The sequence below is a fragment of the Monomorium pharaonis genome, chromosome 2, assembly GCF_013373865.1.
Source record: "Monomorium pharaonis isolate MP-MQ-018 chromosome 2, ASM1337386v2, whole genome shotgun sequence".
NCBI classification, from domain to species: Eukaryota; Metazoa; Arthropoda; class Insecta; order Hymenoptera; family Formicidae; genus Monomorium; species Monomorium pharaonis.
The window spans coordinates 22358914-22378300 of NC_050468.1; the positions used below are offsets into that span (position 1 = coordinate 22358914).

At 31.7% G+C, this 19387-nt stretch overlaps 2 protein-coding genes across 2 annotated transcripts in view; one reads left to right on the top strand and one right to left on the bottom strand.

The window, feature by feature from the left end:
* The window catches only part of LOC105834482, a 289072-nt gene that overhangs the window by 164727 nt on the left and 104958 nt on the right, over window positions 1-19387 (bottom strand). The window lies entirely within an intron of this gene.
* Window positions 12882-19387, top strand: part of LOC105833859 (facilitated trehalose transporter Tret1) — a 48613-nt gene continuing 42107 nt past the window's right edge. The window contains exon 1 of the mRNA XM_036283271.1: window positions 12882-13578. The gene's annotated coding sequence lies outside the window, so the exon portion shown is untranslated. The remainder of the gene's footprint in view (window positions 13579-19387) is intronic.

The window sequence follows — 19387 nt, forward strand, 5'->3', positions numbered from 1 at the left end:
AATATAAATTGCTAACATTTTTTTTATTAGAAGACACCTTTAAACTGGCTTTACAAAATTTAAAATTCTTTTATACAATGTAAATTATGCGCAAAAATAAAGAAAGTAAACAATTTGTTAATAATAAAAAAATTTTAACATATTTTTAATTTCTAAAAATTAAAATTCCCAAAACTTTTTTTTAATTAAAAACATTTTTGTTATTAACATAAAATTACTTTTTGCCCTTTTCATTTTTGTGCGTACATTGATTGTGTAAAAAAATTTAATATAAATTTTATAAAAGCCAATTCAAAAATATTTTCCAATAAAAAATTACGATAATTTGCTTCAAGATCTTTTTAAGTACAAAAATAAAAGATAATCATTAAAAAATGACATCAATATAATAATATTATCAAATGATAATATCCTTGTGATTATGACTTCCGTGTTCTACCTGGGATGGCGCTTTTGTATGAAGTACAGAAATCTTTGGAGAAAATATAAGAATAACATTCAAGACAGAAATTCCGCGATAAAAATGGAATTAATATATTCTTTTCTCGAAAAATATTAAAGCATAGTTATAATACCCCAATGAATTATAAGCTATGGCAAATAAAGAGCTTCCGATATATTAAACCGCGGAGGTGCACATAAATAATGAAAAAGACTTCGCCGTTCAATTTGAGGCGAACTTTAATATAACAGAATTTTAATTTAAGGCTTAATTGCTAGACTATATTACACTGAAGCTTGAAAAGTGTAGCTAGTTGAAAAGTGTACTGCGCGACTCTCACATTATTCGCATGAAAAAGTGAAATTCGCTATCAACGAAATATGGGAAAACGAAATGTTCGTCGGCGAACAGGACGAGTGCTCAATCATCGGACTTTCGCAACTTTTTTTCTGGCCTGGATTCGATGGGTAGATCGATCACCTATTCGTACATCACGTTTAACAGACACGCACGCACACTGGCAAGCGACGCGGAAGATATACGTAGCGGTTCACCTGAATTAATAATTCCCAGCTTTTGCTGCGAGAGATCATCATTTCTGGACGTATCGTTTTACAAATAAAGCCACGAGGTAGAGAGAGATAGACTAAAAATATAATGCTCATTTCTATATGTAACAAGAAAAAAAACGAGATTCGCTTAAGATAATGCGTTTAGAGGATAAGAAAATAAAGGTTTTTTTTCCTTTTTCGTCTTTTTCGACTAAATACAAATGATAATCATACATTATGTGCTTTCTTAAAGTGCTTATAATATTATAGCAAAATATTATAATAATTATAATAATTAACTATACTAACAGTTATACGTAATGCAGCAAAAATTTAAAAGAAATTATTTATACAATTTGTATTTTATAGAACAGAAACATTGAAAATGTTATATTGTACATAATATATACAATAAAAATATTCTTGTCCTATATTTGCCCCAAAATACAATATTATACGATACTACAGCGAATACAGAAATCACCATAAAATAAAAAATATACATGTAGAATATACTGAAAATATAAATGAAAAGTACATTAAAATGATGAAAGAATAAACATTTTGTATATTTTCTAATTTGAAATAAAATATAATCTACAGTTGATGTTTTTACAATTATTCGAAATAAAATCAATAAAGACTCATTCATCTCTTTAATCGTAGTTTTACTTTTAATTACAAAATAATATTTTATTTTTTAAATTAATATTTCAAATTGTTATTTTACTTTGTAATAAATATATAGAAAATAATTGCAAATATTAAATCAAGCAAAATATAAAAATAGAACGCAAGTACAGAGCTTCTACCCTTCCCATAAAACACATTTTAATAGTATAATACATGTAATAATACATGTGTATAATACATGTATTATTACATGTGTAATAGTATAATACATGTGTATCGAAGACGTTTTAATTACAGATAAAAATTGGTACTTGTCTCAGAAAGAATAAATCTTCTGTCTATTCTTATTCAAACTGCTAGAATAATCTCGCTTTCATTTTCTATTCCAAAAATCCTTCCAAAGTCAGTTTTTGTACGTGACAAAGGTGGACAAACGTAAGATAGCCGCCGCTACATTCTCGGATTGATAAACATCCAGCATGAAAAAGAGGACAAAGGTTTTATCTCACTGTTCTCTGCTGTCGTTACGCAGCTAGATCATATAATTCCAGAACTTCAAAAGATCGTGACGCGCTAGTCTGCATGCAAACTATGACAACGTGTATGCAGAATGAAGATCATCATCTCTTATGCCGGCTTTTCCTGTCTTCCGCTTTTTCCTCCGTCTCTCTATTTGAAGCGGCACGACGTTATGAATTTTGAAAACTCTTTAGTCATTTTTTTACACTTGCAATTTACACGGACAAACCAAGATTAGTATACACAATACACATTCAAATAAATGGTAATTTATGGATAATTGGCAAAATGGATAATATTGGCAAAACAATAGCTTCAAAATTTTTCAAATAAAAAAATTACTTTCTTTGTTTTTCTCTTTATCAAAATTAATAATATTTATTTGTATATAATAATTTATAGTTATTTATTCATTATTCATTAATACTTGATGTTTATCATCAAATGATATTATTTTCATTTTCAGATTTAATTTCAAATATCTTACAAAAAAAATAATTACTTTTCCAATTCTTCAATTATTCTTGTCAACAAAGATCGATCGTGGAAATAGAAATTCCAGTTCTCATAATAGTTAATTAACTTCAGTGCACTTTGTATATTATAATTTTATAAGTATTTAGTGATTTTAGATAAAACACTGATTTATTCTAAAAATGATAAACTGCTCTTTGATCGAAGAGCTCCGCGGTCGACAATTTCGAGGTATCAATGATAGTCAGAAATTAAGCCATCAAAATTTTGCTATTAAAATAAACCGCGTTCTCTATATTTTTCTCTATATTTATATCGACTGCAATGACACTACAACAATTATATGTAAAATTTAGATAGCACAATATCTTAATGCGTACGTGATTTAATCAATAACGAGATTTTACGTAGAAAATATGATCAGTAGCAGTATCAATATTAATATTGATTGAACAGAGTAGTTATCATATGAAACACGTGCAATGTGTACTGTCAAATATCATATTGTATATATGAGCACATGTGTATGTGCATACACGTAGAATGTATATGTTTACACAATCATCCAGCGTGCAAATAGAACAAGAGGAAATCATGTGGCTAACAGTCGATGCTATGTTGAGATAGTATATCTTGTGACGATGTTATATTCAATTAGCGGAGATGCAATTTTCAAAAATGATTTGCCATGTTAAAAGATAAAGATATATATAATATAAAAATTATAAATAATTCAAAAAATTCAATTTTTTTTTATTATAATCAATGTATCATATCTGACGTTTGCTTACAATTCCGTACAGTTATTTTTCTTGATATATATTTATAGCGAGTATTATTAAGCATGAAAGTGCGTTAGTCTTGTGAATAAATACCTTACTTTACAAAAGATCAACACCACCTTGTCATATCAGTCCATTTCCACACAATTTTCATTTAAGTAGAAACTCGAACAAAGCACATCTTTCTTTGATGGGAGGAGAGAATTCCTAAATGCGTACTGTTTAAATTATTTTTTATTATATTTTTCCATTAGATTAATTTGTACACAAATAAACGTTGGAAATTATAACTTAACATTTCAGGTATTTATTATTATTGTTTATTTTTTCATCAATAACAAATTATTTAATTACAACTTAATTACAAGCCTTTTTCCAACATATTGTGCAATACAATTCAGATAACTGGTTTCTTAAATCGCATTTGTTTTCTAAATCGTATCGTCCTTGGAAGTATCGAGTTTGAGTAAAAATATAAATTAGAATTATTAAAAATATAAATTAGATAATTTTATTAATAATTTATTGAAAGTAGAAAATATTTAATAATTAATAAATAGCAATAACAAAAAATAAAAAAAGCATCGAAATAAAATCAGTTAAAATTTATTTTTGTACTTGATATTTTTATTCATATTAATTATTAATTTTACTATTAATTACTTTATTACAATATTATATATTACAATTAAACCTTTCATAAAAATATAAAAATTCAGTATAAAATTATGGAATTACCTTGTTATATATTTGTCATTAAATTTGTTACTTATATTAAGACAAATTATAAATTATTAATCAGATATAATTTAGGCATTCAGTACGCATTCAGGAACTCTCCCCTACATTAATTACAGTCTATTATCCAATGTAATTTTTCAACTAACAATAAGACTCTTATCAGACTCAATCTCACTCGAACGTACGCGGACTTTCTTTCTCCCGTTTTATAGCAGAAACTTCATTCCCGCGATTTGTCCAAGTATTTTAGTAACGCTCTGTAGTCTCCAGACATTTGCATAACACCACCATCGACGGTCGAATGCCCCGGGATTACAGCAGCTTAAGGGAATCTCTCGAGTTCGATCGAACACGGTCGGTTTGATTTTTTTTTCGCCGGACTTTTCAACACACCGAAAGTCACCCACCTCCGAGGAACCGTAAATCGCTTCGTTCCTCCGGCCAATTTGTGTTTCCCCGTGTTCTCGTGTCGTCGACACGAGAAAACGCGAAAGTTTCGCGTTGAAAACGGCGCGGTGTACAACGGGGACTACTACTTTTAAATCTTTCTCCTTATCTTCGGACGAAAAAAAAAAACACTCCGAAGACACGTAGCAGCGTGGCGTACGTTTCGTTCTGGCACCGAAAGGTAACGAAGCGCGAAGTTGTCAAAGTTCCGGCGAAAAGTTCGAATATGCATGGTAAGGAGACGAAAGACGAAGGCAAAAAGTATGAAAAATCCAGAAAGAACAACCGTCGAAGAAACTCACTTTCGGCATGAATCACTTTTATACGGGCTTAAAAGGGCACAATATGAAATAGAAAAATCGTACGAATTGCGTGGCTCGATCGGAGCAGTGGAGAAAATAAAAACTGTTCTGAAAGCTTCCGAGAAGCAATTGCGAGGAAGGTAGTTTCGGTTACGCAAACGCAAACTGTTGCGCACGGCAGAGTAAACGTTATTGTATTTACTATCACAACGCGAATCGAATAACGCGTGTTATATAGATAAAATGTAAATGGCTTATAGAGTAAAAAAATCAATATATGTATGTTACAAGTATGTAAAATTATAATAAATTACTATTTACTATAATCATTATAAGATTTGTGGGAAAAATATTTCTTAAGAAAATATTTATATACCATTATTCAATGGACAAATAGGTTATTTTAAATTAATTTTATTTGTGCATTATAAAATTACATTAAAATGACGTCATTCTCTCTCTCTCTCTCTCCCCTCCTCTTCATAATCAGTTATACATACTGAACATGCTACTCGTGTTTAATTTAAATTCACTGCCATTTACGGATTACCGCATGAGCATTACCGACCGTTCCACGCGCAAGCTATGATAGCCAATCTCCTGCGGCTCACTTCCGGTGCTCGTGCACTCTCTCGTTTTCCGTTTGGCCGTTCGACACGACTTTTACAAACTCGCTTTACTTGTACGATTTAAAGATTCAATAAATACTGTGCTTACAACGAGTATCATCAGATCTTTCAATAATCACCATATTCAGTACACGCATAAGGGTAAATTGACGAGTGTCAGTATAACCAAAAATAATACGCGTCCACATACGCGCGGGCAATAAGCCTTAGCCTTAGGTTTAGACAACCTTATACTATCACACATACGTTAATTGCTTTTAATATTTTGTTCAATCAAAAGATGTATGTTACATGTATGTTTTTCATGTTAATATGTTTAAATAGTAATTAAAAAAGAAAACATTTATAAATGAACACATAAAACTCATTTAATAAACGCAACATCTTTATCAAAAAATATATAATTTTTTAGAATTTTTAAAAAGATCTTATTTACAATTAAAAATATTAATTTTTCATCAATTTTTACGCATCTGAAGTATATCATTGGATTAACGGTTGCTTTTAATTAATATTGAAAATCTTTGGTTTAATGTATTTTAGACTATCAGCCATAATTCATAAATATATATATAGCAATAAAAATTTATAATAAACAAAGTATCGAGAGCAATTAATATAATTGATTAAGAATGATGTAATTTTAATGTAATTTTACAATGTACAGACAAAAGATTTTAAAATAAATTATTTGTCCATTGAATAGCGATTCAATATTTCTTCTACAGTCACTGCGTGATTTTAAACAATGATATCTCGTAAACTATTGCGTATTGGACGGACCTCTGTTATCGTGAATTTGTGGGAGAAATACGCTGTAACATATTCAAAATTCAACAAATCGCTTTAACAGTATCGGATAGTGTGCGATGTAAAAAAAAAAGGATGTAAAACGTATTAAATGAATAAACCGTATCGTGTAAATTACGAGGCTAGTAAATCGAGCATCGCTATCTCGTAAATAATATTAAGTCTCCAGAGGATACATCACGACTTTCGCGGAAAGTAATTTTCGTATATATGTATATGGAATATGCGTAGCTTCATCCATACAAAGTTACGGGCGTGACACGAGCAAGCAAGGCAGCGTGCATAAAAGCGTTTAGTCACTGAATCGCCTCGTACGAAATTTCGCCCGTACAAGCGGTGTCGGCATACTGCCGTGTGAGCAACGAAAATGAGAATAAATGGAAAAAGTTTTGACCGGGGACATCTATTAGCCAATAACCTACATATGAAGTAACTTCTGGGTCGCGCAGCGCGACGCGACGCCGTAAACCAAGCTTGGAAGCGCTTAATTGCACATTTCGCCCAGTCCGGGTGGAATAATCTGAGCGAGTGCGCTTCTTAACTTCACGAGAGCGCAACGCGCTCGCGTCCCGCCCGTAAATCACGCGCCGCGCGACATCCACGGTTATTTATCCAGCCTGAATGCGGAAAATACACGTCGGAACTTGCGAGCGTCCAGAGATAATCTCCGGCCGCGACGAATAATCGCCCCAGGGAAATAACGATCCATAGTGGATTGATAAAGATTTTCAATAATCGGCATCCCCCCCCCCTCTCTCTCTCTCTCTCTCTCTCTCTCTCTCTCTCTCTCTCTCTTTTCTTTCAAATGGAAAACCGAATATTGTTTATCTTCACGAATTATCTGTGTTCGTCTTGTTCGTGTATTCCTTGACTAATTAGCGCAAGTCTATTTCTTCTATCAAATATACAATTAGACGGAATCGCTCATACCCTAAGAGTCATTTGAACTAGACTGAAATATAAACAATTTATTCCATTATTAATGACAAAATATTAATCTGCAAAGAATAGAAAAAACATGACATAAAAGCTACTTCTCTATTTTCTCGGTTTTTTTTTTTTTTTTTTTTTTTTTTTTTTTTTTTTTTGTTGTCCCAAGTTCTCCCAAGGTGCCACAGGTGTTTGCAGATACAATGCACGCGGTTCATACTCCGCTGAGAAATCAACTTCTTTTCAGGCCACTACGAACCACGGCCATCTTATCTACTCCATCATATTGGCCAAAACTGAAATTTGCCAGCGGAGAAGCGTGAAAGTTGCAGCGTTGCCTCTCGATCGTAAAATCGTTAAATAAATGGAACAACGCATTAACGCGGATTTATATCATCTCATTGCATATTTCCATTTCAGCAATTTTAATATCGACTAGGTCTTCAATAATATAATTTGAATTTATATATTAATGTATACTGACAAACATTTACACCGGTTTCATTTGCAGTTGAATAATTAATAGGCAATTACGTTGGCCTGTTCCAATCGCTCTCATTCACCCTGTAAAACGGTGATACGTTTAACAATATGAATACGTAACATTGTCATTTTGGTAATACTAATTATGCCAGTCTAATTATAACGTTTCAATAGTCCTTCAAGCATATCACTAACAGATTTATGTGAACCAAAAATGCGCACGGTATATTCACAAATTTGCGTAACTTATGTGAAATAATTTTTGCAAATCCTTCCCAAACAAACAGATTAAATCATCAAAGTCATATAAGAATTACTAAAAATCAAGTTCAATCGTGCATTTCATAGAATAAAGACGTTCATTTAGAAATATGTTTAATTTCCTCACAATTAGCGTTAAGAGTCTTAATACTAAAAGATGGAATAACTTCTCGAAAAAGAGTTAAATGTAAACTCGTTGCAAAAGGTTCCGTCAAAATCTCAAGCTTTTACAAAGTCTTGTGACTTAACTGCATTCCTCCTGAAGATCAGAGTCCCGTAAGACACACAGATATATATCACGAGTATACAGGCGCAAGATGGATGCAAACTGAATAATTTATCCGACGACTTGGAACCAGTGGGAAATACGGATGACATGCGAAAGTTGGAATTCCGATACTCTTTCATCATGTTATTAAGAGACTCCTAAAACCGTCTTACTGACTTTTTTTTGTGAGTAAATTTTTTAATTGGTTTTATAGAAACGCGAAAATTTTTTTATAGAATTAAAGTACGCATAAAAGTGTAAAGGATAACAGCCAAGTTCATATCAAAAGCGAAAAAAAATTTTGGTACGTAGAGCTGTCATTTAAAAATAATATTTGCTTAATGTACAATATCTATGATCTACAAAAGAAAATTATACCAAAGCAGTTTTAATACTTTTTTATAAAATATTTTTAAACCAGCATTAAAAAATTAAAAATTCTCTTGCACCAAGTTTGTACAAAAATAAAGACAGCAAAGAGCAATTTTATATCAATAACAAAATTAAATTTTTAATACTTAAAAATTAAGAACGTTTTTTTAAGTGTTAAAACTTTTTTTTTAATTAAACTATACTCATAATTATACATCTTATGGCTCTATAAAAATATAAATACGTTTCGTGCAATAATATACAAAAAAAATTTTAAATATATGTAATATTCCAATTATAGCAGAACCAAATTTATAGTCATATTTTAATTTTATTTTCACAAATCTTATCTTAATTTTATTTAATTATCTTTTTCCAATCTTTTAATCAGTAATTACATTACTATGATTTAATTAATTTGTATATATATAGAATTGTTTAGTAATTAAATAAAATCTCTCAACTGTGTTAACAACCATGCGACTATTTCATTAACTTCTTGATTACGTGTTCATAAAGTGAATATTATTCAATTCCAATGAATAAATTAATTTAAAAAATTTAAAAACCTTAAGTATAAATTTAAAAAATCATTATTAAAAATAAAATAAAAAATTCCCAAATATTGCTTGTATAAAGTGTCATATAAAATAAATAAATAGACAATACGTAAATTCTTTTTGCGTGCAGATAATGTTGTAATAAAAACCTTAACAGTTATATCGATTTCAGACTATATTGAAATAAGTTCGTGTAGTTTTAGACAAATTCACGACGAAAGTAGAGTCGAAAATTAGCGGAGCGTTCTGTCGCTTTGCAGGTAATCACGAACTTTTCGACGAGAAAGGTTCGATCAATTTGGAACAAATAGCAGCTATCGCGTTTCGATTTAGACTTTATTTGTTCAGCTGCTGATCAGAAAGCTCTCTCCTTGCTTTTTCTCGCGGCAACTGATTTTTGTTAGATTTTTCTACGTTCAAACGATTCTATTTCTTCCCATGCGTTCGTTACTTTTTTTTACTAGGGCAATTGTAACTTCAAGAGAACCCACAATTGCAAAATCATGTAAAGAGATTGTACAATCAAACAGTAAAGGAAAACAAAAGAAAAACAAGTTAAAAACGAGTTACTTCTGATCACCAGATATTTTACACGGAGCAAATTTTGTAATAAAAATTACTATAGTAAATAGTATACCGGGGATCAAGAAAAAAATTATGAAAATTTCTATTGTGTTTTTCATCAAATTATCGTAATATTTACACTACTTATGATACAATTCTCTAAAATTTGTTCTTATGGTCCGTATATTACTATCGTACATAATAATTTTTACTATAAAATTTTCTCCATGTACGATAATTCGTAAAATATCTAGTGATCACAGATTTTATTTCAATATTGCGGAGAATTTAAGTGCATACTCCAAAGTAAAATAATGCCGTAATACTCACTTCTTTATCTTCACTTTAAAAGTTTCGAGACGATATACAGAGCCTGATCAAAGTATCGCATTATCGTTAAATTAGTTCACTAAATTTAAAAAGGCTATTTTTCATCTCGATACGAGTCCAAAGTTATCAATCACAGCTGCATAGTTTATTTGGCTGGCTAACAATGGAACTCCACCGGTCGAACATTTTGATAGGAGACCGCGCTATGTATCATCGACGAGCCGGCATTTCCATTTGTCCACACAAAGCGGGAGAATAATCCGTGAGCACGATAAAAACGATATTCATGCCCTTTACGTGTGCGTACAACGCTCGCACATAATACGCGGTCATGCGACTAAATCGTGTATTTATGTAAAAGAAAAAAAAAAACACGTAAAAGCCATCCAAAAGAAATTAAATTAAAACATCCTCAATACACAAGCCTTGTAATACATGTAATTTCGTTGGACGATCTATGTAATGCTTGTACGCATCTAGAGTATGTACTGTAACGCACGCGAATTTTTCGCATTTTTGTTTTACACGTATACCTCGTATAACATGCCATTACATAAACTCTCATGTGTACTTATGTAATTATGAGCTATGCTGGAACACTAAACACGTAACACCGTTTTTCAGTCGAAAACGATACAATGGCATGTTGTATAAATGTATAATATTCAAAAAGCAACATTGACAAATAATTCAGTATTATAAAGAAGACTGGCAATATAATGCGGAAAAATATAGCGAGAAAATTATCTCACTGACCCAGATACGAATGAGTCTGGCAATCAAGAGGAAAGGATAAAGGTAATGGACAAAGCGAGAAAGTAGTTGATGGGAGGACGTCGAATAATGAAACGGGAGTTGAAATTCGGTGGTTGAAAAAAAGACAACGGCCTAGGAAGAAAGAAATGTTTCAGTAATCATAAAACGAGAAACGCGGAACAAAGAATTCTTGATGGCAACTTCCGATTTTTTATAGTATTTGCATCAAATGTCTAATTGGCAAAGAAGTGAGATAAGCAAAAAATTTTTACTTTTTATAATGCAGGAAGTTATACAAAAATAATAAAAAATTATAATTATATGCGCTAATAATTTTTTATGTGTGTAAATTCAAACAAATATATATTTAAATTTAAAACGTAATTGCGAGATATTTTGTAATTAAAAATATTTACTACTTACAACTAAGATAACATACGAGATTAACCTAAATCATAATCGAATGATCGTTTAAACAAAAAAATGTTTTAAACATGTTAATGTCATCACTTTTAATTTTGTCGAATCCGCGCAACAACGAGATTCAACATTGAATGCATATAGTGTTCGTTAATTACAAATATAAGGCTTTTACTTTTCATACGTTACTAACGTTGCCAAAGGTTTAATATCTCTCAATAAGATTGGCCGTAAATATTAATATATACTGTAAATATAGATACCCACTTTAATCTTCAGTCACCATCAATTTTTCATATTTAGCATATTTATCGTTGATATTCAGACTACGAATGACTGTACATGCAAATTCTTCTTACGAAATGACCAAAAAGAAATGTACGCGGAGTAACGATGAATTATTGTTCTACCGCAACGAAACTGGAAGTGTTTTCGCGCCAAGTGTATCGCATCTTCGCGGGTTATGCTCGTACGCGAGAATATTTCTCCATTTTCGAAATCGCCTGGAAGAAACACGTACACGAGATACGTACGAAACAATTTCGTGTTGCATTATCATATATTTAAATTACCTTGGACAATTCGGCAAAAAAATGCAAGTTTCGAAATAATATGAAAAAGAATAAGGAACGTGTGACTGTATAAAGTAGATTTCACAACGAAAAAATATCTTCTCTCACAATATTATTAAAGTTTAAGGATACATGAAAATAATGATAATAACAACGGTGTTGTTTCTCCGACCAAAAAATTAATAACAGATATAAAATTGTCTAGCGACAATATACTTTCTAGCAAAAAATATATCAAATCAATTTTTAAATTTATCTTATAAAGGACCTCGCACAAAATATACAGAAAAATGGCTTTTGGTGGAATTGGCTGAAACTTTGCAATTTTGTAGTTCAAATGATGCTGACCAAAAATTACTGTGGCCATAAGTCAATCCTATGAGCCGTTTTTTTTTCTAAAAACGCACGCACGCGAACACGCACACGCACACAAAGGAATCCTCGCTACACCCACGTCATTGATCTTGGGTAACGCTGAGAGCGAGAATGGTACTATTATCGAACTTTGAGCCTTTTTAGAAAAAAAAAAACGGCTCATAGAATTGACTTATGGCCATAGTAATTTTTGATCAGCATCATTTGAAATACAAAATTGCAAAGTTTCAGCCAATTCCACCAAAAGCCATTTTTCTGTATGTTTTGTGCAGGGTCCTTTAAATTCTATCTATTTATTTATTCTGTCGCTAATGTGTTATTTGGTTATGTAATAATACTATATAACATATTTAATTTGTGTATACAATTGTAAAAAGAAGTTGCACTTTTTTAATAAATAAATGCCATAACAGTAATCGTAACAACAAACCGCTATCTTATATTACTCTTAAATATAGGAGAAACTATGACACCTAGAGATATGTTGCACTTTGGGACAAATTAATTATTTTTGTAATGGTTGCACAGAATATGTAATTATTTAGATTAGAAGCAAATGGCAATTGAAGTAATATAACTGACCAAAAATAATACGATAAACAGGTCAGTATATCGAGCCAAGACAAATTATCCTAATACGATATAATTTAGTAAATAAAAAATATATAATTATAAACGTGACTAAAAAACAACTATGTTAAAAAATGTTAAACAAATTTTGAAACGTTTCGACTATACATCCTCTTCAGTCGTAACAAATTACCAATATTTATGAACATGAGTAAAATAACGCAAACAAAATTATAATTAAACAGTTAAAAAATGATGACCATTGAACAACCATAAAACAATGCATATCGTCTATAAAAATGTGTCATAACAAATAAAAACGTGAATGAATAAATAATCCAATCAAATGAATAATATAATTTTTCCGCAAGTCGGTTTTCATCTTAAAAGAACAGAATAGATAGTCAAAAAGTCTTGTCGAAAAATCTAAAAAATCAAACCCGATGGAATACGTGTAATTTATGAATAATATAAACTGATATGCGTATTGCAAAAAACTTGTATATGTCGATCTCAGAAAATATTAAAACGAGCAACAAACACGCAGAATATTCGACAAAGCGTTAAAACAAGTGTAACGTTCAATAATCAGAGGCAGAATGATAATATAACTGAGTTATTCACATTAAAAAACTCGTTATTATTAAAATAAAATACCAGCTTATCCTACTCTAACAAACAGTAAAGAATGATTGCGTTATAACAAGCACTCGCGTTACGATAACGCCAGTTGTGTTCTCGTTCGTAGAGTGATAACTTCTGAGAGCGCTTTCACATCATCTCGTCAGTAAGTCGACACCATCGTAATTGTGTTATCTGATCTAAAATTGCTTAACTAACCAAGCGTTTGCATTTGCATTTTCGATAGTTCGAGATTGCGAAATTGACTTCTGAGTGTTTCTAGAATGCGTTATACTATCCTATAAACTCCTCAATTCTCTTAGTAAAGTTTAAATCTTTGGATCAAGTGCCGAACACCTTAGCAAATGTAAGGATACTTTATAAAGTAACGATAGAAGCGCATATAGAGATCGTTATCAGTTAGTTTATCGATGTATAAATATTCACTTGCACCACATTACTGTGTTTATTAATTATCGATTAATAAAAATTAACTAATTGTTTAAAAATATTAAATAATTAATAATAAATTTATCAAAGAATATTTACAAAAGAGATATAAATATTAACATAATGTTAAAATATTGTCATGTCAGTAAAAACATGATTTAAAAAATAATCACGTTGATAAAAGTAATTCTTGTAAAAACATTTTGTTTTCGTGCAACGTCAATATCATATTGCGTCAGATGTAATAAAAAAATAAAAATCGATAGATGACAATAATAAAATGTACAAAAATTTAAAGTCTCAACATAGTATATAGAAAGCCATCTTTAAAACTACATCATTATTAAAATGTAATATAAAGCCATATTAAAATATATGAGCCTTATTACAATATACGAGTAAATTTAAAATTGATTAAATGAGTAGTAAGAAAATGCGTCAGAATTACGTCATGCGTGAAGGATAACTGGTTTTATTCCTGGTTACACTGGAATATTTCAGAAACTTGAGACTGATCCATTTTGAAGTACAGTCACTCTCGGGAAAACCGAGAAAAATATGAGCAAGAAAAGTTTGATTAATCCGTTAATATTCTATTAACTGAATATTCTACGTTGAGAGTCACACTTACCAATTTTTTACACTTACGGCATATAATTCTCGACAATTTGATCAATAAAAATAAAAATGGAGATTCTCTCGTATCTATCGTTGCATATAAGATTAATAACACTTGAAAAAAAAAAAGAAGATGATTAAGAATATATAACATATCCATTCTCATTTCTAATTATAATGTAGAGAATAGCTTAGCTTCCGATTTATCGCAATCGATCGGCCGGCGAACACGTTAACGAGAGCCATAAATACGTCCGCGGCGGCTGAGGCTTTCAAAGTCAGTCAAACTCAGTTACTTAAATTAGATCCGGACGTCCCTTACCTAACGGCAGACCAATAAAATCTTCCATTACCGCATAACAGCGCGTCAACGTGAAATGAACGCGACCGTGCTTAACTTCTGGTCCTAGGGTTCTCCAGGGATGGGCACGACGGCAGACAGAGAGGCGGTCGGGGCAAAAAGGGATAAGTCGGGCGTAGGATGGTGGATGCAGAATCCGGAGGCAATATTTCACGGTACTTCCCACGACGCGTCTACCGCTTCGAGCTCTCTCGCTCCTCGCCCCTTCAACGTCCCTCTCCACTTTTCGCTCCCGTTCGCTAAGTTGACGGTAAATTCGCTTGGCGTCTGAACGGTATTTCAGGAGCGTGAATTTTCCGTCATCCGTCCATCGACTCACCTTAACGCGGGGATTAGATAGCATCAAACAAGAGCAACGTCGCATCAAAGCGAGGAGAAGTTCCTCTCTTTTCATCATTCTTATGCGACTTCAACATTGACTATGGACAAATGGATGAAAATGAGCTGATCTCATCCTCCCTCCCCCCCCCGGAGTAACAAAAAAAAAACGATATAGATTTCACTGTAACTTTTGAGCTACTGAATCTGAATCTAATTCTTTAAAATATTTTAACTTGCCGATATTGAAATCAGCATATAAAACTATTAAACATCATAAAACAGTATCATGAATTATTATTGTTGACCTTTATATATTAATTCGTGTTGTGTCAATAAAACGTATGTTCTCATTCCTATATGTAGTTTATGTTCTTAATAAAAAAAATTACTGCTATCTGAAAACAAAAGCAACCAATATCAATGGGAACTTTTTTTAATCCTAAATACAGAACATGAAAGTTTGTTATTTATTATGTTCTTCCAGAACTTTCTGTCAGAGTATTATACTGTATGTTGAGATTTAAACTATTAACTGCGATCTTTGAAATCACGCGCTATGTACGTGCAAGCAGCGTGCTATTTCCCAACAGGGTGGGAGAATTTTCGGACGCAAGGAATTTACCGATCCTTGAAGTCAATATGTGTCGAACGTCGTTTGAATAGACAAGTCTAACATATTCTGAGCCGCTACCGAGCAATTGTATTATAAGTTATAAGTTATGTGACGCAGAGAAATTCTAAATTTGATAAGTATATTAACCATTGTATCACAAAAAAAATTTATGTAATTTAATTAGCCGTGGCTCGTGCGGCAGATCGCCATTCGCTACGCTCTAAATAAATTTACATCTTTACAAATCAGCAAAATTATACGTGTGCAAGAATTTTTCTCCTTTAATTGATAGGAGATATGAAATGCGCGCAAAGAATTAACGTCTAACACTGTAGATAAATTATTATATGCAGTAGTATTTTACTACTGAAAATTGTAAGATTCATGCAAAAGATATTTTTAAACAGCAAGATCCACTTTAACTGAATACGGTTCTTCACTTATCAATTTGTGTTGTTCACATATCATTCACTTAACATTATGCATTTTACTAGTTTTACACTTTTATTAACGTACATTCTCATGATAACTTCATATGTTGATTTCTCTCCTGATAAAGCTTTTTTAAAGATCAAAGATTCAATACTTCAAAAACTACAAGAAAAAGCATACCGTTTTTACTGTGAAACAAAATCCAGAAGCCAAATCAGTCCATTTTATCCCTTTCTTTCTACTTCGATGGCATATTCTGATAATAGTGCAACTGTGTTATCTGTTTCACTTCGTTCATCTATCAACCATTTGCATAATCGTTATGAAGAAGTTTTGTTAGATATAAGCCACACATCTCTTCCACATCTCTCTCTCTCTCTCTCTCTCTCTCTCTCTCTCTCTCTCTCTCTCTCTCTCTCTCTCTCTCTCTCTCCCTCCCATGTTATATTAGCATAATGTTACCATTTTATGCGAAAGATACAACGCGATATGTAACCTAGAGGGGATGCATTATACAAAGGAGGTCTATAGATACGAGCGAAAGTTACTTGTATATACACATTTCGCTCTAAAAGTTACGAAGAGCCGTTTCATCCAGTATATAACATGATTCAAAATGCGCGTTCCCGAAGATTCCACAAGTGGTAGCTGCAAGTTTCGCACAGAAACTTTCATCGTGAAAATAAACGCTAAGCGTTACCCTCCCAGACATGCCTCTCTTTCAGAATATAAATTTCATATTTTACAAAATATTAATCTCTCTCCCTCTCTCTCTCCCTCTCTCTCTCTCTCTCTCTCTCTCTCTCTCTCTCTCTCTCTCTCTCTCTCTCTCAAACCTTTTTCTCCTAATTCTCTCTCTAATCCTTTAATCTTAATTCCCGCGAAGTAAGATTAATTAACCAGTGTCCTATGAAGAAAAATAATAACGTAAGACGAAATTTCGTTCAGGCCGGAGGTCACACCAATCACAAAAGTGTAAGAAGACATTTACAAATGATCTACGTACTAATCTCTGTGCTTAACAGGCATAACAAGTTCTCCCGAGTCTGCAGCAACTTGTTAACAATCGCCCGTGGGCCGAGGCTGCAGCGAGTGACGCCCGGGACGCCGTCCTGCATTACGCAAATGAGGCATAAACTCTGACGCTCAATGGAGATTATTAAACAAGTAAATCACTTAGTGGCCTCTCACGTAGGAGGATGCATTTGCATGTTGTGGAGAGTCGGACGAAATCTACAATCTGCATTCCGCATCAGGGCGAGAGAAACAGAAAAGCCAACGTCGAGGAGCTGAGACTTGAGCGTTTGATGTGCGCCCAGATATAGATAATGTAACGTAGATATAGAAACATAACGGGACAATTCCTAAATGCAAAACAGTATTCGAATGCGAGTATTCGAGCAAATCGAGAAAGAACGTGTAAGATAACAAAGTATATATAAGAGAAAGAATTTGCGGATTAAATTCGAGAACGATTAGATTCGCCGACACTTTTGTGAGAAGCTTAATTCGATGGAATTTAATATATTCGCACAAACGCAAGACCGAGAAGCGAAATTAATGAAGTAACGCAGATAAAATGCAGTAAAGAATGAAAATCGAATAAGAATCGTGATTAACGTCGGAACGTTTTTCACTCGCGGCGATTAAATGCACTTCTTATTCGCGTTATTAATTATTGCCGCATTTATTTAAATCTGGCATAATTATTTCGGACGCCAACGAATATAATCGCGTTTTGATATTGTAATCACAACATGCATAATTTTAGGACACACTAAATAGTTAAATTTTCAAACAGCTTGTTTCTTATATTTCATCGTATAATTAATATACTTGTAATTATAACAACGTAGATAAAAAACAAAGCTAGAGTTTCCTCTCATGGAACTAAAATTGAAATTAATAATATGCACACATCGAGATTGAATTTCCTTTCATCCAAGTTTTTCGGCTTATCTCACTCTTACTCGTCAGTTTTCATTAATACATATAATTAACCTTTCATAAACTACTTTACTTTTCTCTGGTTAGTCAAATTGTTAAGTAGCTAGATCATTGTTAAACAATTGTGTTTTTTAATGAGTTTTCTGATTTAAAATCTGAAAAAATTCTGACTTGACTTTGTTAACATTTAAGAATTGTACAGCTGTATATATGGCTCAAAATACTTTTTATTTTTCATAGCTAAGATGAAATCGACAAAAATCAATGTAGGTTCATCTACGGAGAGTTAATATTTCCAGAGGGAAATATAACTTCACTCACAGCTTAATGACCTCATCAGAAACAAATTCACGTGCCTTCATTCTGAGCACTGAAAATGTTTTGCAGCGCATATAGCGCGCCACAATGTGGAAGTTCTTAGAGAACGCGGCACTTGTAACGATCAAAAAGGACAAGATAATTAGATACTGTCGTAAAATTACTTTGCTAAACGTTAAAGTACATTCACTCGAGCACGTCAGCACGTTAATTTTAGGTAGGCAATTTGTTTTGAAGAATGGCTGCTTTTATTCTTGATGTAAAAGACTGCTGAATTTTTCGGAGCTTAAGATTTTTTATTAAGAATTAATACAGCAACATAATATATTTTTAATATTAAATTTAAAAATAATAATTTTATTATGAATTTTTCGTTCAAAAAATGATAAAATAATTATATAAATCCAAGATTTTTTATTTAAATCTTAAAAATACGTCAAAAACTCACTCATTTTATAAATTAATTTTAGATTTTGAAATAAAGATGTAACAATTTTTTATAATGTATATTTTCACTTTTTAAAATTTTTTTAATCCAAAAAAACATTATATTATGTTAAAAGCTTTTTTGGCTTAAGTAAGGTCTATTCGTAATAGACTAAAAATGACGTAGGTAACTATAATAAGAAAATTATCCAATCAAATTATATTTTTAAAAAATAATAAACAAATATTTACAATCATTTAGATCAGACAAAAATCTGAAGGCAATTTATTATTAAAATCATTAAAATGTTCAAAAATAAAGAAATTATCTGTTCAAAAATTGACAGCGTCTTCTTCATTCATTTTCGAACATATCGATGGTTTTATTTCCAATAAAGTAAATGGACTTTTTGTCCTATTCAAAAAATCGTAAATATCCGTTTTTCTTTTGATAATTTGATTGTTATTCTCCAAACATCTCCTTGTATT